General features: G+C 46.8%; 1 pseudogene; it reads right to left on the minus strand.

Moving 5' to 3' along the window:
- Nucleotides 1-13,703: 13,703 nt before the first annotated feature.
- LOC139227593 (UDP-glucuronosyltransferase 2C1 pseudogene) lies at nt 13,704-15,329 on the minus strand (annotated as a pseudogene).
- Between the last annotated feature and the right edge of the window lie 7,900 nt (nt 15,330-23,229).

Here is a 23,229-nt window from a genome sequence, read left to right on the forward strand (position 1 = left end):
CTGGTCTGAGTCTGGAGGTTTCGTTGTATGAGGTGGCAGAGATCGGTGACCATCTCCTTGGTGAAACGAAGCCTTCTAATACACCGCTCTTTCGCTTAATTTAAAGAAGGAGAAGTGCTCTCGGAATACCCTCAGAGATTAAGGCCTGCTGTTGAGAGCTCTGCTGGCCGTTCTCATCCCTCTGTGCACATGTTCCCATCTTTCTCGCTGCCTACGCACCCTCCCTCGTAGTGCCTGGAAGGCGAGGTCGACTGCCAGTAGAACCCCTATTAATGTTACCAAGTGTAGCAGTTTGCATCTTTGAAGAATAAATGTAGCTACTTTTTAGGTGCCACAACACCTCTGATACAAACGAACCTTGAAATTACTGAATTAAACTGACACAAAACCAGCGAAACAATACTAATTTGACAGCTGCAAATCATTACTGATGATCCCTTGAAATAACGTCCATGGAGCTGGCTTCCTGATGCTTCACGCCAGCTCCCCCTGTCAATGTTTACTCCAAACACAAGATAGGTGGCGACTGTCTGTAAACTTTACCAGGGGGTGCACCTGGTAGTGACCCAAGGGTCACCTGCACACCCCAGGCAAGCAGGTATAAAAGGCAGTCTACCATGCTGCTTCCTCACTCTGGAGTTTCAATAAAGAGACCAAGGTCACAACAGTTTGAGCCTACAGTATACAGTCTTGTGGCGTTATTCGGAACATAACAATTGGTGACGAGGGACAGATCACGAACTTTCATGCGATTATAGCTGCCATTGATATCCTTGAGATTTGTTGAGGGTGATGATTGGGAAGCCTTCGTTGAGTGTCTTGACCAGTACTTCGTGGCCAACGAGCTGGATACGGAGGATACCGCAGTCAAGCGCAGGGCGATTCTCCTCACCATTTGTGGGTCCACGATATATGGCCTCGTCAAAAATCTGCTTGCACCGATGAAACCAATGGACAAGACATATGCAGAGTTGTGCATGCTGGTTCAGGAACACCCCAAGCCAAAGAGAGCATCTTAATGGCCAGGTGTCACTTTTACACACAACATCTCTCCGAGGGCCAGAACGTGGCGAGCTATGTCGCTGACCTAAGACGCCTTGCAGGACCGTGCAAGTTTGCTGGATTTTTGGGGGAAATGTTGCGGGACTTGTTATGCTTGGAATCGGTCACAAGGTCATTCTTCGCAAACTGCTGTCTGCCGAATCCCTAGATCTGAGCAAGGCCATCACGATAGCCCAGGCTTTCATGTCCATGAACGATAACACTAAACAGATATCTTTGCAGCATCGAAGTTCACCGGCAAGTACTGTGCATAAAATAACGTCTTCAGCAGGCAGAATTGTACATGGCAGGGCCTACATGCCTGCAGAGGCCAGACCTAGGATGACTCAGAGTCCGCTGTGGGGCATGAATGCGAATCCATTAACACCATGTTGGCGCTGTGGGGGTAATCATTGGGCCCATCAATGTCGATTCAAGCACTACGTGTGCAAGGGCTGTGGAACAATGGGGCACCTCCAACGAATGTGCAAACATACTGCGACTCACCACGTGGCAGAGTCGACAGAAGATGACCGATCCGGCGCGGATCACGCTGAACGAGTAAGAGAGGCGACTCAACCCGAGGCTGGAGGAAGTATATGGGGTACATACCTTCACCACCAAAAGCCCTCCGATAATGTTGAAAGTCAAATTAAGCGGCATTCCAGTTTCCATGGAATTGGACACGGGGGCGAGTCAGTCAATTATGAACCAGAGGCTTTTGAGAAACTGTGGGGCAACAAGGCACAAAGGCCAAAACTAGGCCCGATTCACACAAAGCTGCGTACTTACACCAAAGAGCTCATACCAGTCATTGGCAGTGCGACAGTGAAGGTATCGTATGATGGAACTGTGCATGATTTATCACTATGGATTGTACCAGGCAATGGCCCAACGCTGTTCGGCAGAAGCTGGCTAGGAAAGATCCGATGGAACTGGGACGACATCAAAGCACTGTCTTCGGAGGATGATGCCTCGTGCGCCCAAGTGTTAAACAAATTCCCGTCATTTGAGCCAGGCATCGGCAACTTCACAGGCACCAAAGTGCAGATCCATCTAATCCCTGATGCAAGGTTCATCACAAAGCCCGGGTGGTTCCATATATGATACGAGAGAAAGTCAAAATCGAGCTGGACAGACTTCAACGAGCAGAAACCATATTGCTTGTTGAGTTAAACGAGTGGGCCAGTCCAATTGTACCGGTGTTGAAAAGCGATGGGATGGTCAGAATCTGCGGGAACTATAAGGTAACGATCAACCGAGTCTCGTTATAGGACTAGTACCCACTACCCAAAGCGGATGACCTGTTCGCAATGCTAACAGGCGGGAAGTCATTCACCAAGCCGGATTTAACCTCTGCTTACATGCCACAAGAGCTGGCTGAACCGTCGAAAAAATTGACATGCACCAACACGCATAAAGGACTGTACATATACCACAGATGCCCTTTTGGGATTCGCTCGGCTGCTGCTATCTTCCAGAGGAACATGGAGAGTCTGCTGAAATCGGTTCCGCGCACCGTGGTTGTCATGTATTTCACCATCTTGCAATGACAATAGTTATGTAACTGTAACTCATGCACACTGTACTTGTACCCTTGAAATGCACACCCTGACCACAGGGGGTGAGCTTGCGGGAGACACTCCTCACATGGGTTTCCAGGTATAAAAGAGGAGGTCCCACCCAGGGTCAGCACTCCTTGGTCCTGGGAATAAAGTGAAGGTCACAGAGTGACCGTGTCTGATATATACATGCCTCGTGTGAGTTTGTAACAAGGTGCAGAGACACTACATTTGGCGACGAGAAACGGGAATCACCGAACCACGAGGATGGCCACCGGTGGCACAGAGGAACGCTACTGTGTGGTGAGGACTGGGATGACTTTGTGGAAAGACTTTGTCAGAGCTTTGTCACAAAGGACTGGCTAGAAGAGACAGTGGCTGATAAGCAGAGGGCGCAACTACTGACCAGCTGTGGTCCTCAGACATATGCGCTGATGAAAGACCTGCTCGCACCCCAAAAGCCAGCGGACAAGTCCTTCGAAGAGCTCAGCCAGCTGATCAGTGAGCATCTCAAGCCGGCAAGTAGCGTACACATGGCCCGGCACCGGTTCTACTCTCACCGGCGTCGGGAGGGTCAAAACGTCTCAGACTTCGTGGCGGAACTGTGGCGTTTGGCCAGTCTCTGTAAGTTCTCCGATGCCTGCAGGGGGGAGATGTTAAGGGACTTTTTCATCGAGGGCATTAATCATGCCTGCATTTTCAGGAAGCTCATAAAGACTAAGGACTTGACTTTAGAAGGGGCAGCGTTGATAGCTTAGACCTTTATGGCAGGGGAAGAGGTGACCAAGCTAATTTACACACGCGGCCCTGGTTTTAACATTGTGATGAACCAGGGAGAGATTGTTGTAAAAGTGATACAGAACCCCGCAGGCAGGCAAGGGCAATTCAACACCGCCCAGGCAGGCAGGCAAGGGCAATTCGACACCGCCCAGGCAGCAACAAGCTCCAGGGTGGGCCCGCAACAGAGACAATAGAAAGGGGATCAGCAATTCCCGCCATCATGAGGAACAATGCATCACGTGATGCGACCATTAACATCCCCCATCAGGGTGCTTAGAAACAGCCAAACGGGCCATCAGAGAGGAATGCCTGGGAATAGTCGCTTTGTTAACAACAATCTCAGCTCATGCTGGAGGTGTGGGGGTTAGACACACTGCCAAAAGCTGCAGGTTCCAGCTTTATACCTGTAGGATTTGTAATGTCAGTGGACACTTGGCCAGGATATGCAAAAAGGCAGTAGCGAGGCTAGTCTGCGAGACAGAGGAACCAGACGAGGGGTCTGCAATACAGGATGAGGCCTGGGGAACAACCATGGATGCTGAAGTTCAGAGAGTTCATGTGGCTGACGTCCACAGCTCATACACTAAAACGCCACCCATGATGATGAAAGTCTTACTGAATGGCATCCCGGTGCACATGGAGCTGGATACGGGAGCTAGCCAGTCACTCATGAGCACCCAACAATTTGAGAGACTATGGCCACACAGAGCTAGCAGGCCCAAACTGGAACGCATTGACACGCAGCTACGTACGTACACCAAAGAGATAATCCCAGTGCTGGGCAGTGCAAACTTGGTGGTAATGCACAATGGATTACAGAACCGGCTGCCACTCTGGATTGTTCCGGGAAATGGCTCCGCGTTTTTGGGGAGAAGTTGGCTCGCTGAGATGAATTGGAAATGGGGGGATGTGCACGCCATTTCATCCGTGGAGCGAAGTTCATGCTCGCAGGTATTGCAAAAATTCGAGTTACTCTTTCAACCCGGTGTCGGAATGTTCAAGGGCACTAAAGTAGTGATACAGATCACTCCGAATGCCAGACAGTGCACCACAAAGCCAGAGCGGTGCCGTACGTGATGCGTGAGAAAATTGAAAGTGAACTGGACAGGCTGCTCAGAAAGGGAATAATTTCGGCCATTGAATTCAGCGACTGGGCAATTCCCATCGTTCCCATCCTCAAAGCAGATGGCTCGGTTAGGATTTGTGGCGACTACAAAGCCACCGTCAACCGAGTGTCGCTGCAAGACCAATACCCACTTCTGAGAGCGGACGACCTCTTTGCCACGCTGACAGGTGGAAAGCTGTTCACGAAGCTGGACCTCACTTCGGCCTACATGACTCAGGAACTGGCGGAAGATTCCAGGCTTCTGACCACCATCACGACTCACAAAGGATTATTTGTCTACAACAGGTGCCCGTTTGGCATTCCTTCGGCAGCGGCTATCTTTCAGTGAAACATGGAAAGCTTGCTCAATTCCATCCCTGGAACGGTCGTATTCCAAGACAACATCCTTATAACGGGTCGAGACACCGAGGAACACCTCCGCAACCTGGAGGAGGTGCTACGCCGATTGGATCGGGTAGGCTTGCGGCTGAAAAAGGCCAAGTGCGTGTTTTTGGCCCCAGAAGTCGAGTTCCTGGGCAGGAGGGTTGCCACAGGCGGGATCCGGCCCACTGAATGGAAAACTGAGGCGATTCGCCGGGCGCCCAGGCCTGGCAACATGTTGGAGTTGCGATCATTCCTGAGACTTTTGAACTATTTTGGGAACGTTCTGCCGAACTTAAGCACATTGTTGAAGCCGTTACATGTGCTCCTCTGTAAAGGGTGTGAATGGTTTTGGGGGGATTGTCAAGAACGGGCTTTCAATAAGGCGAGAAACCTGCTGTGTTCCAACAAACTGTTGACTTTGTATGACCCCTGTAAAAAACTGGTTTTAACATACGATGCGTCATCCTACGGGGTTGGGTGTGTGTTGCAGCAGGGTAACGATGACAGCCGACTCCAACCAGTGGCTTACACCTCCAGGTCACTCTCCCAGGCAGAGCATGGATACGGAATGGTCGAGAAGGAGGCACTCGCGTGTGTGTACGGTGTGAAAAAGATGCACCAGTACCTTTTCAGTAGACAGTTCGAGCTAGAGACGGACCACAATCCATTAACATCCCTGTTGTCCGACAGCAAGGCTGTCAACGCTAATGCGTCCGCTCGCATACAGCGATGGGCTCTCACGCTGGCTGCGCATGACTACACCATACGGCACTGGCCAGGCACCGAAAATTGCGCTGACGCACTCAGCAGGCTCCCACTGGCCACCACCAAGGGAGCGTCGGAGCAGAGCACCGAGATAGTCATGTCCGTTGAGACTTTTGATATTGCGGGCTCCCCCATCACAGCCCGACAGATTAAACTCTGGACCAACAGGGACCCCCCTCCTATCCATGATAAAAAAATGTGTCCTGACTGGGAATTGGGCGCCCGCACACAGGGCGTGCCCCGAGGAAGTCAGACCATTTCAGAGACAGATGGATGAGCTCTCCATCCAAGCCGACTGCCTGCTATGGGGCAGCTGTGTAGTCATGCCCCAGAAAGGAAGGGAAGCGTTCATCAGGGAACTCCACAGCGAGCACCCTGGCATCGTGTTAATGAAGGCCATTGCCCGGTCACATGTATGGTGGCCGGGGATTGACTCAGACCTGGAACACTGGGTTCGCAGGTGCACGAAGTGTGTCCAGCTGGGCAATGCCCCCAGGGAGGCTCCACTCAGCCCGTGGCGCTGGCCCACCAGGCCATGGTCACGCATTCACGTAGACTATGCGGGCCCGTTCATGGGGAAAATGTTCCTGATCGTTGTCGATGCATACTTGAAGTGGATCGAGTGCATCATATTGAACTTGTGCACGACATCTATCACTGTGGAGAGTCTACGTACGGTTTTTGCGACCCACGGCTTGCTGGACATCCTGGTCAACGACAATGGCCCGTGTTTTACCAGCCATGAATTCCAGGAGTTTATGTCGGGCAATGGGATCAATCACGTCCGTACAGCGCCGTTCAAGCCGGCTTCCAATGGCCAGGCGGAACGGGTGGTCCAAGTCATAAAGCAGGGCATGCTACGCATCCAAGGACCCTCCCTTCAGTACCGCCTATCGCGCCTCCTGCTGGCCTACAGGTCCCGGCCGCACTCGCTCACGGGAGTCCTGCCAGCAGAACTCCTCATGAAATGCACGCCCCAGACCTGGCAGACATTCTTGAGGCCAAGCGCCAGTCCCAAACCGAGCTCCATGATCGAGGCTCAAGGGGGAGGTGTATAGAAATAGATGACCTGGTATTTGTTCTTAACTGTGCTTTGGGATCCAAATGGCTTGAGGGCACTGTAATCAGCAAAGAAGGAAACAGGGTCATGGTGGTCAGACTAAACAATGGGCAGATATGCCGCAAACACTTGGACCAAGTAAAGACAAGGTTCAGGAGGAACCGGAAGAAGAGCATGATGAGATGCTCCCACATCACTGCCAGGCATGAGCAACAAAGACAGCCCTCAGCATGCACAGTCCCGGTGGCCAGCCCGGACAGGCCGGAGTCACCTCAAGTGACAGAGACACGTGATGAGGCTCAGCCACCAGAGCCACAACCGCGGCGCTCCACGAGAGAGCGTCGACCACCCGATAGACTTAACCTCTGAAACTAAAAGATTTCAGGGGGGAGGTGATGTCATGTATTTCACCATCTTGCAATGACAATAGTTATGTAACTGTAACTCATGCACACTGTACCTGTACCCTTGAAGTGCACACCCTGACCACAGGGGGTGAGCTTGCAGGAGACACTCCTCACCTGGGTGTCCAGGTATTAAAGGGGAGGTCCCACCCAGGGTCAGCACTCCTTGGTCCTGGGAATAAAGTGAAGGTCACAGAGTGACCGTGTCTGATATATACATGCCTCGTGTGAGTTTGTAACAAGGTGCAGATACACTACAGGGGTGTTTCAAGATGACATCTGATCACTGGTCGCAACACCACTGAACACTTGCACAACCTGGAAGAGGTTCTAAAGCGACTGGACAGAGTGGGACTCAGGCTGAAATGCTCCAACTGTGTTTTCCTGGCCAGAGGTCGAATTTTTGGGGAGAAAGATTGCGGCGGATGGCATCAGACCCACAGACTCCAAGACGGAGGCCATCAAGAATGCACCCAAACCACAGAATGTGACGGAGCTGCATTTGTTCCTGGGACTCCTCAACTATTTTGGTAACTTTCTACCGGGGTTGAGCACTTTGCTGGAACCTTTGCATTTATTGTTACGCAAGAGTGATGACTGGGTTTGAGGTAAATCTCAAGAGACAGCCTTTAATAAGGCCAGAAACCTGTTATGTTCTAAGTTACTTGTATCGTATGACCCATGTAAACGTTTAGGACTAGTTTGTGATGCATCTTCGTACGGGGTCGGTTGGCTTGCTGTAACATACAATGTGTCAGGCAAACAGCAAACGGTTGCCTATGCGTCCAGAAGCTTATCTGAGGCTGAAAGAGCCTACAGTATGGTTGAGAAAGATGCATTAGCATGCGTATACGGGATTAAGAAAATGCACCAATACCTATTGGACTCCGGTTCGAGCTCAAAACCGACCACAAACCGCTCATTTCGCTGTTCTCAGAAAGCAAAGGTATTAACACCAATGCTTCGTCCCGCATCCAAAGATGGCCAATAACATTATCTGCATATGACTATGTAATCCGCCACAGACCTGGCACTGAGAACTGTGCTGATGCCCTCAGTCGGCTACCATTGCCCACCACCGGGGTGGAAATGGTGCAACCCGCAGACTTGCTTCTTGTAATGGATGTTTTTGAGAGCAAGGGGTCACCCGTCACAGCTCGCCAGATGAAGACCTGAACTAGCCAGGACCCTATGCTATCACTAGTAAAAAAACTGTGTCCTTAATGGGAGCTGGTCGGCTGTTCCCAGGGAAATGCAAGATGAAATTAAGCCGTTTTACCGACGCAAGGATGAAATGTCCATCCATTCGGATTGTCTCCTATGGGGGAATCGCGTGATTTTGACAAAAACAGACAGGGAAACGTTTATATGTGACCTACACACTACCCACCCAGGCATAGTCATGATGAAGGCTATCACCAGGTCGCACGTTTGATGGCCCAGCATTGACTCGGACTCATACATACACCAATGTAACACTTGCTCACAGTTGAACAATGCACCAAGGGAGGCCCCACTGAGTCTGTGGTCAGTGATCCGTGATCCAGGGTCCACATCGACTTCGCTGGCCCCTTTCTAGGAAAGCTGTTCCTAGTAGCAGTGAACGCTTACTCTAAATGGATTGAATGTATAATAATTTCATTATGTACGTCCACTGCCACCATTGAAAGCTTCCGGGCCATGTTCGCCACCCATGGTTTGCCCAACGTCCTTGTTAGTGACAATGGACCATGTTTCACTAGTTCAGAATTCAACGAGTTCATGACCCGCAATGGCATCAAACATGTCAGGTCTGCCCCATTTAAGCCCGCATCTAATGGTCAAGCGGAACGGGCATTCCAAACTATCAACCAGAGCTTGAAACGCGTGATGGATGGTTCTCTGCAGACCCGGTTATCTCGGGTTCTGCTCAGCTACTGGACGCGACCCCACTCGCTTACTGGTGTTCCCCCTGCAAAATTGTTAATGAAGAGAGCACTCAATAACAGGCTCTCCTTAGTCACCCGGATCTCAACGATCATGTAGAAACCCGGCGTCACCGGCATAACGTGTACCACGATTGCGCGGCTGTATCGCGTGACATTGAGGTTAATGACCCTGTGTTTCATCTCAATTACGGTCATGGTCCCAAATGGGTTGCTGGCACTGTGTTAGCCAAGGAGGGGAAAAGAGTGTTTGTTGTAAAACTTTTGAATGGAAAAACATGCAGAAAGCATTTGGATCAGACCAAATTGCGATTCACTGACAACCAAGAACAATTTGAAGAGGACATTACCATAATTGATCCACCAACACACACCCAACCAGCAATCGACCTCGCTGTCAACAAGGATGAACCCACCATGCCCGACAGTCCAATCAGACCAGCTGCGTGCACTGTAGTGCAGCAATGATCTGACCAACTCACCCATGCAATTGTAAGGGGAATAGATAGGCGTTTCTGCGGCCGCAACCGAGACTCCAGGATGGTATGTTGCCTCCCTGGTACAAGGGTCAAGGATGTCTCTGAGCGTGTGCAGGACATTCTAAAAAAGGAGGTAGAACAGCCAGTTGTCGTGGTGCACATTGGTACCAACGACATAGGTAAAAAAAGGGATGAGGTCCTACGAAACGAATTTAAGGAGCTAGGATCTAAATTAAAAAGTAGGACCTCAAAAGTAGTAATCTCGGGATTGCTACCAGTGCCACATGCTAGTCAGAGTAGGAATCGCAGGATAGCGCAGGTGAATACATGGCTTAAGCAGTGGTGCAGCAGGGAGGGATTCAAATTCCTGGGGCATTGGAACCGGTTCTGGGGGAGGTGGGACCAATACAAAGCGGACGGTCTGCACCTGGGCAGGACCGGAACCAATGTCCTAGGGGGAGTGTTTGCTAGTGCTGTTGGGGAGGAGTTAAACTAATATGGCAGGGGGATGGGAATCAATGCAGGGAGACAGAGTTAAACAAAAAGGAGACAAAAGCAAAAGACAGAAAGGAGATGAGGAAAAGTGGAGGGCAGAGAAACCCAAGACAAAAAACAAAAAGGGCCACTGTACAGCAAAATTCTAAAAGGAAAAAGGGTGTTAAAAAAACAAGCCTGAAGGCTTTGTGTCTTAATGCAAGGAGTATCCGTAATAAGGTGAATGAATTAACTGTGCAAATAGATGTTAACAAATATGATGTGATTGGGATTACGGAGACGTGGCTCCAGGATGATCAGGGCTGGGAACTCAACATCCAGGGGTATTCAACATTCAGGAAGGATAGAATAAAAGCAAAAGGAGGTGGGGTAGCATTGCTGGTAAAAGAAGAGATTAATGCAATAGTTAGAATGGACATTAGCTTGGATGATGTGGAATCTATATGGGTAGAATTGCAGAACACCAAAGAGCAAAAAACGTTAGTGAGAGTTGTGTACAGACCTCCAAACAGTAGTAGTAATGTTGGGGAGGGCATCAAACAGGAAATTAGGTGTGCATGCAATAAGGGTGCAGCAGTTATAGTGGGTGACTTTAATATGCACATAGATTGGGCTAACCAAACTGGAAGCAATACGGTGGAGGAGGATTTCCTGGAGTGCATAAGGGATGGTTTTCTGGACCAATATGTCGAGGAACCAACTAGAGGGGAGGCCATCTTAGACTGGGTGTTGTGTAATGAGAGAGGATTAATTAGCAATACCGTTGTGCGAGGCCCCTTGGGGAAGAGTGACCATAATATGGTGGAATTCTGCATTAGGATGGAGAATGAAACAGTTAATTCAGAGACCATGGTCCAGAACTTAAAGAAGGGTAACTTTGAAGGTATGTGGTGTGAATTAGCTAGGATTGATTGGCGAATGATACTTAAGGGGATGACTGTGGATGGGCAATGGTAGACATTTAGAGACTGCATGGATGAACTACAACAATTGTACATTCCTGTCTGTCGTAAAAATAAAAAAGGGAAGGTGGATCAACCGTGGCTATCAAGGGAAATCAGGGATAGTATTAAAGCCAAGGAAGTGGCAAACAAATTGGCCAGAAATAGCAGTGAACCCGGAGACTAGGAGAAATTTAGAACTCAGCAGAGGAGGACAAAGGGTTTGATTAGGGCCGGGAAAATGGAGTACGAGAAGAAGCTTGCAGGGAACATTAAGACGGATTGCAAAAGTTTCTGTAGATATGTAAAGAGAAAAAGGTTAGTAAAGACAAACGTAGGTCCTCTGCAGTCAGAATCAGGGGAAGTCATAACGGGGAACAAAGAAATGGCGGACCAATTGAACAAGTACTTTGGTTCGGTATTCACTAAGGAGGACACTAACATCCTTGCGGATATAAGAGGGGTCAGAGGGTCTAGTAAGGAGGAGGAACTGAGGGAAATCCTTATTAGTCGGGAAATTGTGTTGGGGAAATTAATGGGATTGAAGGCCTATAAATCCCCAGGGCCTGATGGACTGCATCCCAGAGTACTTAAGGAGGTGGCCTTGGAAATAGCGGATGCATTGACAGTCATTTTCCAACATTCCATTGACTCTGGATCAGTTCCTATGGAGTGGAGGGTAGCCAATGTAACCCCACTTTTTAAAAAAGGAGGGAGAGAGAAAACAGGGAATTATAGACTGGTAAGCCTGACATCGGTAGTGGGTAAGATGATGGAATCAATTATTAAGGATGTCATAGCTGCGCATTTGGAAAGAGGTGACATGATAGGTCCAAGTCAGCATGGATTTGTGAAAGGGAAATCATGCTTGACAAATCTTCTAGAATTTTTTGAGGATGTTTCCAGTAGAGTGGACAAGGGAGAACCAGTTGATATGGTATATTTGGACTTTCAGAAGGCTTTCAACAAGGTCCCACACAAAAGATTAATGTGTAAAGTTAAAGCACATGGGATTGGGGGTAGTGTGCTGACATGGATTGAGAACTGATTGTCAGACAGGAAGCAAAGAGTAGGAGTAAATGGGTACTTTTCAGAATGGCAGGCGGTGACTAGTGGGGTACCGCAAGGTTCTGTGCTGGGGCCCCAGCTGTTTACCCTGTACATTAATGATTTAGACGAGGGGATTAAATGTAGTATCTCCAAATTTGCGGATGACACTAAGTTAGGTGGCAGTGTGAGCTGCGAGGAGGATGCTATGAGGCTGCAGAGCGACTTGGATAGGTTAGGTGAGTGGGCAAATGCATGGCAGATGAAGTATAATGTGGATAAATGTGAGGTCATGCACTTTGGCAGAAAAAAAATCAAAGAGCAAGTTATTATTTAAATGGAGAAAGATTGCAACGTGCTGCAGTACAATGGGACCTGGGGGTACTTGTTCATGAAACACAAAAGGGTAGTATGCAGGTACAGCAAGTGATCAGGAAGGCCAATGCAATCTTGGCCTTTATTGCAAAGGGGATGGAATATAAAAGCAGGGAAGTCTTGCTGCAGCTATACAGGATATTGGTGAGGCCACACCTGGAATACTGCGTGCAGTTTTGGTTTCCATATTTATGAAAGGGTATACTTGCTTTGGAGGCAGTTCAGAGAAGTGTTCACTAGGTTGATTCCAGAGATGAGGGGGTTGACTTATGAGGAAAGATTGAATAGGTTGGGCCTCTACTCATTGGAATTCAGAAGAATGAGAGGTGATCTTATCGATACATATAAGATTATGAGGGGGCTTGACAAGGTGGATGCAGAGAGGATGTTTCCACTGATGGAGGAGACTAGAACTAGAGGGCATGATCTTGGAATAAGGGGCCGTCCATTTAAAACAGAGATGAGGAGAAATTTCTTCTCTGAGGGTTGTAAATCTGGGTGGAATTCGCTGCCTCAGAGAGCTGTGGAAACTGGGGCATTGAATAAATTTAAGACAGAAATAGACAGTTTCTTAAACGAAAAGGGGTTATGGGGTGCGGGCAGGGAAGTGGAGCTGAGTCCATGATCAAATCAGCCATGATCTTATTGAATGGCGGAGCAGGCTCGAGGGGCTATATGGCTTACTCCTGTTCCTATTTCTTGTGTTCTTATGTTCTTAACATGATTCTGCATTTAACCTTGACAATCCTGAGTGTATATAGATTTGACCACTGATGGGAAACAGATGCCAACTGTAGCAGGTCCTTTATCCTGACAGCACTGTCTTGCAAGGACCCATGGATCTTATAATTAACACTTTCTGCTTTCCCAGACCTCAGCAGAATTGCTGATAATTCTGTTTTAACAGACACCATTGTACTTTGTTATGGTGCTTTGAGTACATAATTGTTTGGCAGTACATGGAGTTCATACTAATGTAAGTGAGGCCTGCTTTTTTGTGTCTGCCATACATTCAGGCACACCAAATGAAGAAAATGATTGTGCAAGTCCTTTAATTCCCAAGAAGTTTCACGTTTTTATTTCATGTTCTCGACCACACATGAACTAAAATGTTGTTCGTTCTTATAAAATTTGATTTAGGTACAGCATTTCCCTCTCCGTATCTGTACACAAGGACTACTATTGATTGACAGGCCACTCCTGTGGTACTTTCCAAACAGCCTTTGTTAACATTCATGATATCTAGAAAGGCAGCTGCATGCATTAGGTACTGGATTAAAACATACTATTGTTAAATTGAAAGAACTCAAAGCCCCGCTCCCAATTCGAAAGGATAAATCTTACTGAGTTTTTTCCTTTTTCTTCCGAGTGATGTTGCAAAGTTTCTTCAGTATTAGAACCGTCAGCACTGTGACCATTAGTAACACAGACAACAGGAAGATCATCACATCTACACAATAGTAAGTGTACCAGGGGAGTAGGTAAGATTCTGAGCGCAAATGTGCTGCACCTTTGTGTCGTGCAACATACTCAATCCAGAAAATGGCTCTCTCCATTGGAGACTCTGGTTGGTCCCTGTGGAGAGCAGAGAGTTTCTGCATGTTTTCCCGATAAGATGTGTTGTTTATGACCTCGTTTAGTGCCTGCAACAGATCTGTTGTCTGCATGGTTGCGACATCAATCATTTTTGCTGCACCTCGGATTTCAAGTTTGAGTAAATTGTCAAACTGGTCAAAAAGCAGAGGTATGCCAACTACTGGCACCCCATGATAGATGGCTTCATAAACTCCATTGGTGCCACCATGGACAATGAAGGCTCGTGTCTTGGGGTGCCCTAGCAGATCATTCTGAGGGATCCATTTTGCCAGTAGTGTATTATTTCCTATATTGGGAGGGATCTTTCCAACATATCTCCAAATAACTTTCTGGGGTACTTGAGCAAAGGCCTCTGCTATTTTCATTGTAATCTGCATCGGCAAAGAGCTGACCAAGGTCCCCAATGACATCACAATAATCCCATGCTTCCCTGAGCTTTGGACAAACTCTTCAAACTCTGCTGCTAGAGGTTTGGGTGGTTTACACTGGAACCCTCCAATGTACACAATATTTGGCATGGTGGGTCTCGGGAATTCAAAGATAAAATCTACTCTCATCAGCCACACATCTGCTCTGAGGAGAACTGTCTCAATGTCTGTGTCTGGGCCCAGATATCGATGGCAGAGTTCATTGTGAGTGGGGTAACTGAGAAATTTTGAAATAGAAAGTTGGAAAAGATATTGGATGACATTTCCTGTTCTTTGGAGAAAATTCATTTTGTCTGTCAATTGTGAGCCAGTGACTGGGATATAGGAAAGTGGTGATGGGGCAAAGAGCAAATGAGCTTCTCCAGCAAAGACCCATCTAACATTATACACCAAAGGGAGTTTTAAATAATAAGCAAGCATTGGACCTGAAGGTAAAGCAGGATCTGTCAGTACTAAGTCAAAGTTTGCATCTTCAAGCTGGTTTAGCAAACCTTTGTTTTCAAAAATTGTAACTGTAAGCTCTTGAGCCCAACGATGAATCACACTAACAAAAGACATTATTTCATATTGAAACTTAACAAAGTTCCATGCTGTCCAACCATTCTGTAATGGTTCCAGTGCCTTTTGTATAGAAATTTCCATAAAGTCTTTAGTTGCAGTTTCCCCAAAGAATCCTTGCAGTTGAATCACAATGGATCGATATAGATCAGGCCTCTCTTTGATGTACCAAGATGTTGAGGAATAAAGCACAGCGATATTGTGCCCATGAAGTTTCAGTTCTTCTATTATAATTCTCATATTGACCCAGTGACTTCCATCGACAGGTACAACCAATATATTAGCCCCGTGGGTTATTGGACAAGACAGGGTGATGATGATACTAAGAACAAATGCAACCTGTAATCTGCTTTTCCATCCAGGACACTCCATCTTGAGATGGAACGAGATCCAGGTCCTGTTGTAGAATGGAATAGATATATTGGTGATACAACATAAATTGGAAGATATAGGAATGTAAGAACTAGCAGCAGGTTTAGGCCATACTGCCCCTAGAGCCGGCTTGCCATTCAATAAGGGGAATAGATAGACATTTCTGTGGCCGCAATCGACACTCCATCATGGTATGTTGCCTCCCTGGTGCAAGGGTCAAGGATGTCTCGGAGCGGGTGCAGGAAATTTTGAAGGGGGAGGGTAAATAGCCAGTTGTCGTGGTGCATATAGGTACCAACGATATAGGTAAAAAACAGGATGAGGTCCCACAAGATGAATTTAGGGAGCTAGGAGCTAAATTTAAAAAGTAGGACCTCAAAAATAGTCATCTCAGGATTGTACCAGTGCCACGTGCTAGTCAGAGTAGGAATCGCAGGATAGCTCAGATGAATACTTGGCTTAAGGAGTGGAGCAGAAGGGAGGGATTCAAATACCTGGGACATTGGAACCGGTTCTGGGGAAGGTGGGACCAGTACAAACCGGACGGTCTGCATCTGGGCAGGACTGGAACCAATGTCCTGGGGGAGTGTTTGCTAGTGCTGTTGGGGAGGAGTTAAACTAATCTGACAGGGGGAAGGGAACCTATGCAAGGAGACAGAGGGAAGTAGAATGGGGACAGAAGAAAAAATAGAAAGAAGAAACATAAAAGTGGAGGGCAGAGAAACTCAAGGCAAAAAGCAAAAAGGGCCACATTACAGCAAAATCCTAAAGGGGCAAAGGGTGTTAAAAAGACAAAGCTGAAGGCTCTGTGCCACAATGCGAGGAATATTCGGAATAAGGTGGATGAATTAACTGCGCAGATAGCAGTTAACGGATATGATGTAATTGGCATCACGGAGGCATGGCTCCAGGGTGACAAAGGCTGGAACTCAACATCCAGGGGTGCTCAACATTCAGGAAGGATAGACAGAAAGGAAAAGGAGGTGGGGTTGCTGGTTAAAGAGGAAATTAATGCAATCGTAAGGAAGGACATTAGCTTGGATGATGTGGAATCTGTATGGCTGGAGCTACGGAATACCAAAGGGCAGAAAACGCTAGTGGGAGTTGTGTGCAGACCACCAAACAGTAGTAATGAGGTTGGGGACAGCATCAAACAAGAAATTAGGGATACGTGCAATAAAAGTACAGTAGTTATCATGTGCGACTTTAATCTACATATTGACTGGGCTAACCAAACTGGGAGCAATGCGGTGGAGGAGGATTTCCTGGAGTGTATTAGAGATGGTTTTCTGGACCAATATGTCGAGGAGCCAACTAGAGAGCTGGCCATCCTAGACTGGGTGATGTGTAATGAGAAAGGACTAATTAACAATCTTATTGTGCGAGGCCTCTTGAGGAAGAGTGACCATAATATGGTAGAATTCTTTATTAAGATGGAGAGTGACACAGTTAATTCAGAGACTAGGGTCCTAAACTTGGGGAAAGGTAACTTTGATGGTGTGAGACGTGAATTGGCTGGAATAGACTGGCGAGTGATACTTAAAGGGTTGACGGTGGATAGGCAATGGCAAACATTTAAAGATCACATGGATGAACTTCAACAATTGTACATCCCTGTCTGGAGTAAAAAACAAAATGGGGAAGGTGACTCAACCGTGGCTAACAAGGGAAATTAAGGATAGTGTTAAATCCAAGGAAGAGGCATATAAATTGGCCAGAAAAAGCAGCAAACCTGAGGACTGGGAGAATTTTGTAATACAGCAGAGGAGGACAAAGGGTTTAATTAGGAGGGGGAAAATAGAGTATGAGAGGAAGCTTGCTAGGAACATAAAAACTGACTGCAAAAGCTTCTATAGAGATGCGAAGAGAAAAAGATTAGTGAAAACAAATGTAGGTTCCTTGCAGTCAGATTCAGGTGAATTTATAATGGGGAACAAAGAAATGCCGGACCAGTTCCTGCGTGCAGTTTTGGTCACCTTACTTAAGGAAGGATATACTGGCTTTGGAGTGGGTACAGAGATGATTCACTAGGTTGATTCCTGAGATGAGGGGGTTACCTTATGATGATAGATTGAGTAGACTGGGTCTTTACTCGTTGGAGTTCAGAAGGATGAGGGGTGATCGTATAGAAACATTTAAAATAATGAAAGGGATAGAAAAGATAGAGGCGGAGAGGTTGTTTCCACTGTTCGGGGAGACTAGAACTAGGGGGCACAGCCTCAAAATACGGGGGAGCCAATTTAAAACCGAGTTGAGAAGGAATTTCTTCTCCCAGAGGGTTGTGAATCTGTGGAATTCTCTGCCCAAGGAAGCAGTTGAGGTTAGCTCATTGAATGTACTCAAGTCACAGATAAATAGATTTTTAACCAATAAGGGAATTAAGGGTTACGGGGAGCGGGCGGGTAAGTGGAGCTGAGTCCACGGCCAGATCAGCCATGATCTTATTGAATGGCGGAGCAGGCTCGAGGGGCTAGATGGCCTACTCCTGTTCCTAATTCTTATGTTTCTTATGTTTCTTATGTTATGTTATGTTTCTTATGTGTGTTAGTTAAATAAATACTTTGGTTCTGTTTTCATGAAGGAAGACACAAATAACCTTCTGGAAATACTAGGGGACTGAGGGTCTAGTGAGAAGGAGGAATTGAAGGAGATCCTTATAAAGCGGGAAATTGTATTAGGGAAATTGATGGAATTGAAGCCCGATAAATCCCCGGGGCCTGATAGTCTGCATCCCAGAGTACTTAAGGAAGTGTCCATAGAAATAGTGGATGCATTGGTGATCATTTTCCAACAGTCTATTGAATCTGGATCAGTTCCTGTAGATTGGAGGGTTGCTAATGTAACACCACTGTTTCTAAAAGGAGGGGGAGAGAAAACCAGTAATTATACGTCGGTTAGCCTGACATCAGTAGTGGGGAAAATGTTGGAATCAATTATTAACAATGAAATAGCAGCGTATTTGGAAAGCAGTGACAGGATCGATCCAAGTCAGCATGGATTTATGAAAGGGAAATCATGCTTGGCAAATCTTCTGGAATTTTTTGAGGATGTAACTAGTAGAGTGGACAAGGGAGACCAGTGGATGTGGTGTATTTGGACTTTCAAAAGGCTTTTGACAAGGTCCCACACAAGAGATTGATGTGCAAAATCAAAGCACATGGTATTGGGGTAATGTGCTGACGTGGATAGAGAACTGGTTGGCAGACAGGAAGCAGAGAGTTGGGATAAACGGGTCCTTTTCAGAATGGCAGGCAGTGACTAGTGGAGTGCCGTAGGGCTCAGTACTGGGATCCCAGCTCTTTACAATATACATTAATGATTTAGATGAAGGAATTGAGTGTAATATCTCCAAGTTTGCAGATGACACTAAACTGGGTAGCGATGTGAGCTGTGAGGAGGATGCTAAAAGGCTGCAGGGTGACTTGGACAGGTTAGGTGAGTGGGGCAACGCATGGCAGATGCAGTATAATGTGGATAAATGTGAGGTTATCCACTTTGGGGGCAAAAACACGAAGGCAGAATAATATCTGAATGGCGGCAGATTAGGAAAGGGAGAAGTGCAACGAGACCTGGGTGTCATGGTTCATCAGTCATTGAAAGTTGGCAAGCGATGAAGAAGGCAAATGCTATGTTTGAGTGTAGGAGCAGGGAACTCTTACTGCAGTTGTACAGGGCCTTGGTGAGGCCTCACCAGGAATATTGTTTTCAGTTTTGGTCTCCTAATCTGAGGAAGGACGTTCTTGCTATTGAGGGAGTGCAGCGAAGGTTCACCAGACTGATGGGATTGACATATGAGGAGAGACTAGATCAACTGGGCCTTTATACACTGGAGTTTAGAAGGATGAGAGGGGATCTCATAGAAACTTATAAAATTCTGACAGGACTGGACAGATTAGATGCGGGAAGAATGTTCCCGATATTGGGGAAGTCCAGAACCAGGGGACACAATCTTAGGATAAGGGGTAGGCCATTTAGGACTGAGATGAGGAGAAACTTCTTCACTCAGCGTTGTTAACCTGTGGAATTCCCTACTGCAGAGAGTTGTTGATGCCAGTTAATTGGATATATTCAAGAGGGAGTTAGATATGGCCCCTATGGCTAAAGGGATCAAGGGATATGGAGAGAAAGCAGGAAAGGGGTACTGAGGGAATGATCAGCCATGATCCTATTGAATAGTGGTGCAGGCTCGAAGGGCCAAATGGCCTACTCCTGCACCTATTTTCTATGTTTCTATGTATGCTGACGAAGCCCAGCTCTACCTCTCCACCACTTCTCTTGACCCCTGCTTGGTATCTAAATTGTAAGATTGCTTGTCCAATATCCAGGACTGGATGAGCAGAAATTTTCTCCAATTAAATATTGGGAAGACCGAAACCATTATCTTTGGTTCCCGCCACAAACTGCGTTCCCTAACCACTGACTCCATCCCTCTCCCGAGCATCAAGCTGAGGGTGAAAAAGACTGTTCGCAATCTAAGTTTACATTTGACCCTAAAATGAGTTTCCAGCCACATATCCGCGGCATAACTAAAACTGCCTTTTTCCATCTCTGTAACATTGCCCACCTTTGCCCCTGCCTCAGCTCTTCTGCTACTGAAACCCTCATTCATGCCTTTGTTACCTCTAGATTTGACTACACCAATTCACTCCTGGTCGGCCTCCCACATTCTACACTATTTAAACTTGAGGTCATCCAAAACTTAGCAGCCTGTGTACTACCCCGAACCAAGTCAAGATCACCCATCACACCTGTGGCTCCCGGTTAAACAACGCCTCGAGTTCAAAATTCTCATCCTTCTTTACAAATCACTCCATGCCCTTGCCCCTCCCTATCTCTGCAATCTTTTTCAGCCTCACAACCCCACAACATGTCGGCGCTCCTCAAATTCTGGCCTCTTGAATATCCCTCATTAAAGCTGCTCAACCATCAGTGGCCGTGCCTTCAGCTGTTTGGGCCCTAAGCTCTGGAACTCAGTCCCAAAACCTCTCCGCCTCTCTACCTCTCTTTCCTCCTTTAAGACGCTCCTTAAACCTACCTCTTTAAACAAGCTTTTGGTCATCTGCCTTAAATTCTTCTTTTGTGGCTCGGTGTCAAATTTAGCTGTTTTGTAACACTGCTGTGAAGCGCCTTGGGATGTTTTACTACGTTACAGGTGCTATATAAATAAAAGTTATTATTATTAAGCTCATGGCTTAACTTCTACATAAACTCCACTTCCCATCCCTACCCCCTTATCCCTTAATTCCCTTGGTGCCCAAAAATGCATCGATCTCAGTCTTGAATATGCTCAAAAAACGAGCATTCACTGCACTCTAGGGTATACGGGCTCAATTTTCCCCAAAGCATTTTTTTGGTGTACTTGAAGAGTTTGCCTGATTTTTTGGGGGGGCCTAAGTACGCCCCCAAAAAAATTCTAAGTTTCCCCGTTGGCTTTCTTCATGTTGGCGTGGCGTAACCCGGCCTTTAGTTTTGGGGGTGGAGCCTTGATCTACGCCAAAAAAGATCGGTCTAGCATGGTAACCAGGGACACAATGCCATGGTAGCCAGGGACACAATGTGAACTGAGGCTGTAAAGTGAAGCATACAGCCAGCTCCCAACACATTAAAAGAATTCAAAAAAACATACCAGCAACTTACCTCCAACCCCGCCCGTAGGACTTGTCGGTCCGTCCCCATTCTCCGTTCCCATTCTCGGTTCTCTCTCTCTCTCTCTCTCTCTCTCTCTCTCTCTCCTCTCGCTCTCTCCTCTCTCTCTCCTCTCTCTCTCTCCTCTCCTCGCTCTCTCCTCTCTCCTCTCTCTCTCTCCTCTCCTCGCTCTCTCCTCTCTCTTCTCACTCTCTCCTCTCCTCACTCTCTCCTCTCTCTTCTCACTCTCTCCTCTCCTCGCTCTCCTCTCTCGCTCTCCTCTCTCCCCTCTCTCTCTCTCCTCTCTCCTCTCTCTGGAAAATTGAGCCCTACAATTCCAAAGATTCGCAATGCTCTGTGAAGAAATTACTCCTCACCTCAGTCCTAAAAAGCCACCCCCTTATCTTGACACTACGAACTTGAGTTCTAGACTCTCTTGCCAGGGGAAACAGCTCTCAGAATCTACCCTGTGAAGCCCTCTAAGAATTTTATATCTTTAATGAGATCACCTTTCATTCTTCTAAACTCCAGAAAATATAGACCTATTCTACTCAATCTCTCCTCATGAGATAGCCCTGTCATCCTGGGACTCAATCTAGTGAAACTTTGTTGCACCCCGTCTAAGGGAAGTATATGCTTCCTTAGGTAAGGAGACAAAAACTGTACACAGTACTCTAGATGTGGTCTCACCAAAGCCTTCTATAATTGTCGCATCTTCCTTACTCTTATATTGCAATCCCCTTAAAGACTAATATTTAATTTACCTTCCTAATTGCTTGATGTATCTGATGTTAACTTCCTGTGATTTGTCTACAAGGACATCCAAATCTATTTAAATCACAACATTTACTAATCTCTCACCTTTAAAAAAATATTTAGGTGCGATAGACTTAGGTAAGGCTGACTTCAACTGGATGAGGCAGAGACTGTCCACAGTAAACTGGGCAAATCTGTTCATGGGTAAAACAACAGAAGATTAGTGCAAGGTGTTTAAAAAAGAATTTAATGTGATACAGAACCAGTTATACCCCTGAGTGCCAAGAGCTTTACTTGTCAAAAAATCTAGCAATGGATGACTAAAGAGGTGAGGGACAGCATAAAACTAAAAGAAAAAGCATACAAAAATGCAAAAAATAGCACAGATCTTGGCGAATGGTAAAGATACAAAGAATAGCAAAGAGTCACAAAACAGATAGTAAGAGCTACAAAAAGAGAGTATGAAAAATAAATTGCAAAGAATATCAAAATCAATACAACATTTTTTTTACAGTTATCTTAGGGAAAAGGGGGACCAGTATTGGCCCCTTAAGAACTGAAAATGGTGATATTGCAAATGACAAGGAAATGGCGGACATGTTGAATAATTACTTTGTGTCAGTATTTACGGCAAACCCAAGGAAACTAATATTGAATTAAGGACATGGACTCAATAAAATTAGCATAAGTAAAATTGCAATAATGAAGAAAATAATGGCAATAAAGTGTGACAGATCCCCAGGATCAGATGGTCCCATACTTGGGATTTAAAGGATGTAGGTGAGCACTTTACAGATGCCATAACTATAATCTTCCAAAGTTCTCTAAATTCAGCAACTGTGGCTTTAGATTGGAAAGCTGTGCATGTCACTCCACTATTTAAGAATGGCGACAGAGGGAAACCGGGGAATTATAGACCAGTTAGCCTAACATCTGTAATCGGGAAATTGCTAGAGTTTATGGGGCCGACATTGCCCCTTTCTATAAGAGACGTGTCAGTAAGGACTAGTCACTCGGTCGGCGCAGAGGGGCCGACATTTTGAAAATTGCCTTCCATTATTTTTGGAGTGCTGTACACAACCACCCCAGCCATCTTCCCGCCCCAGCGGGCTCGCACCGACCCCTTACCGACCAGCGGCGACCCACTTTCCGCCCCTTGTGTGAAATTGTCCCACAGGAGCGTATCAGCCGCCGTTCGGTGCCCTAGACAGCTTTCCCCAGCAGGAAGCTTCTTGTGGCCGGGCAGCATATCCGCCCTTAAAGAGGAGGGCGCTCTACCGCGGGCGGCATTTTATTTTAATTGTCGACCGACTCTGAAGTCGGCCCCGACAATGGCAACCGCTGACCCGGCCGAAACCTCCCTGTTGGTCCTGTGGGTGCCACTAAAGTGGCTGCAGAGCTCGCAGTGGCCCTCCCCTTCTGCTGTGATGCATCAACGCGGCACATCTGCACTGTGCTGATGTCATCTGCGCTGTGCTGATGTCATCTGCGCGGTGCTGATGACTCGGAGCAGCGGCCGACCCACTCCAAC

This window comes from Pristiophorus japonicus, chromosome 17 (assembly GCF_044704955.1).
Source record: "Pristiophorus japonicus isolate sPriJap1 chromosome 17, sPriJap1.hap1, whole genome shotgun sequence".
Lineage (NCBI taxonomy): Eukaryota > Metazoa > Chordata > Chondrichthyes > Pristiophoridae > Pristiophorus > Pristiophorus japonicus.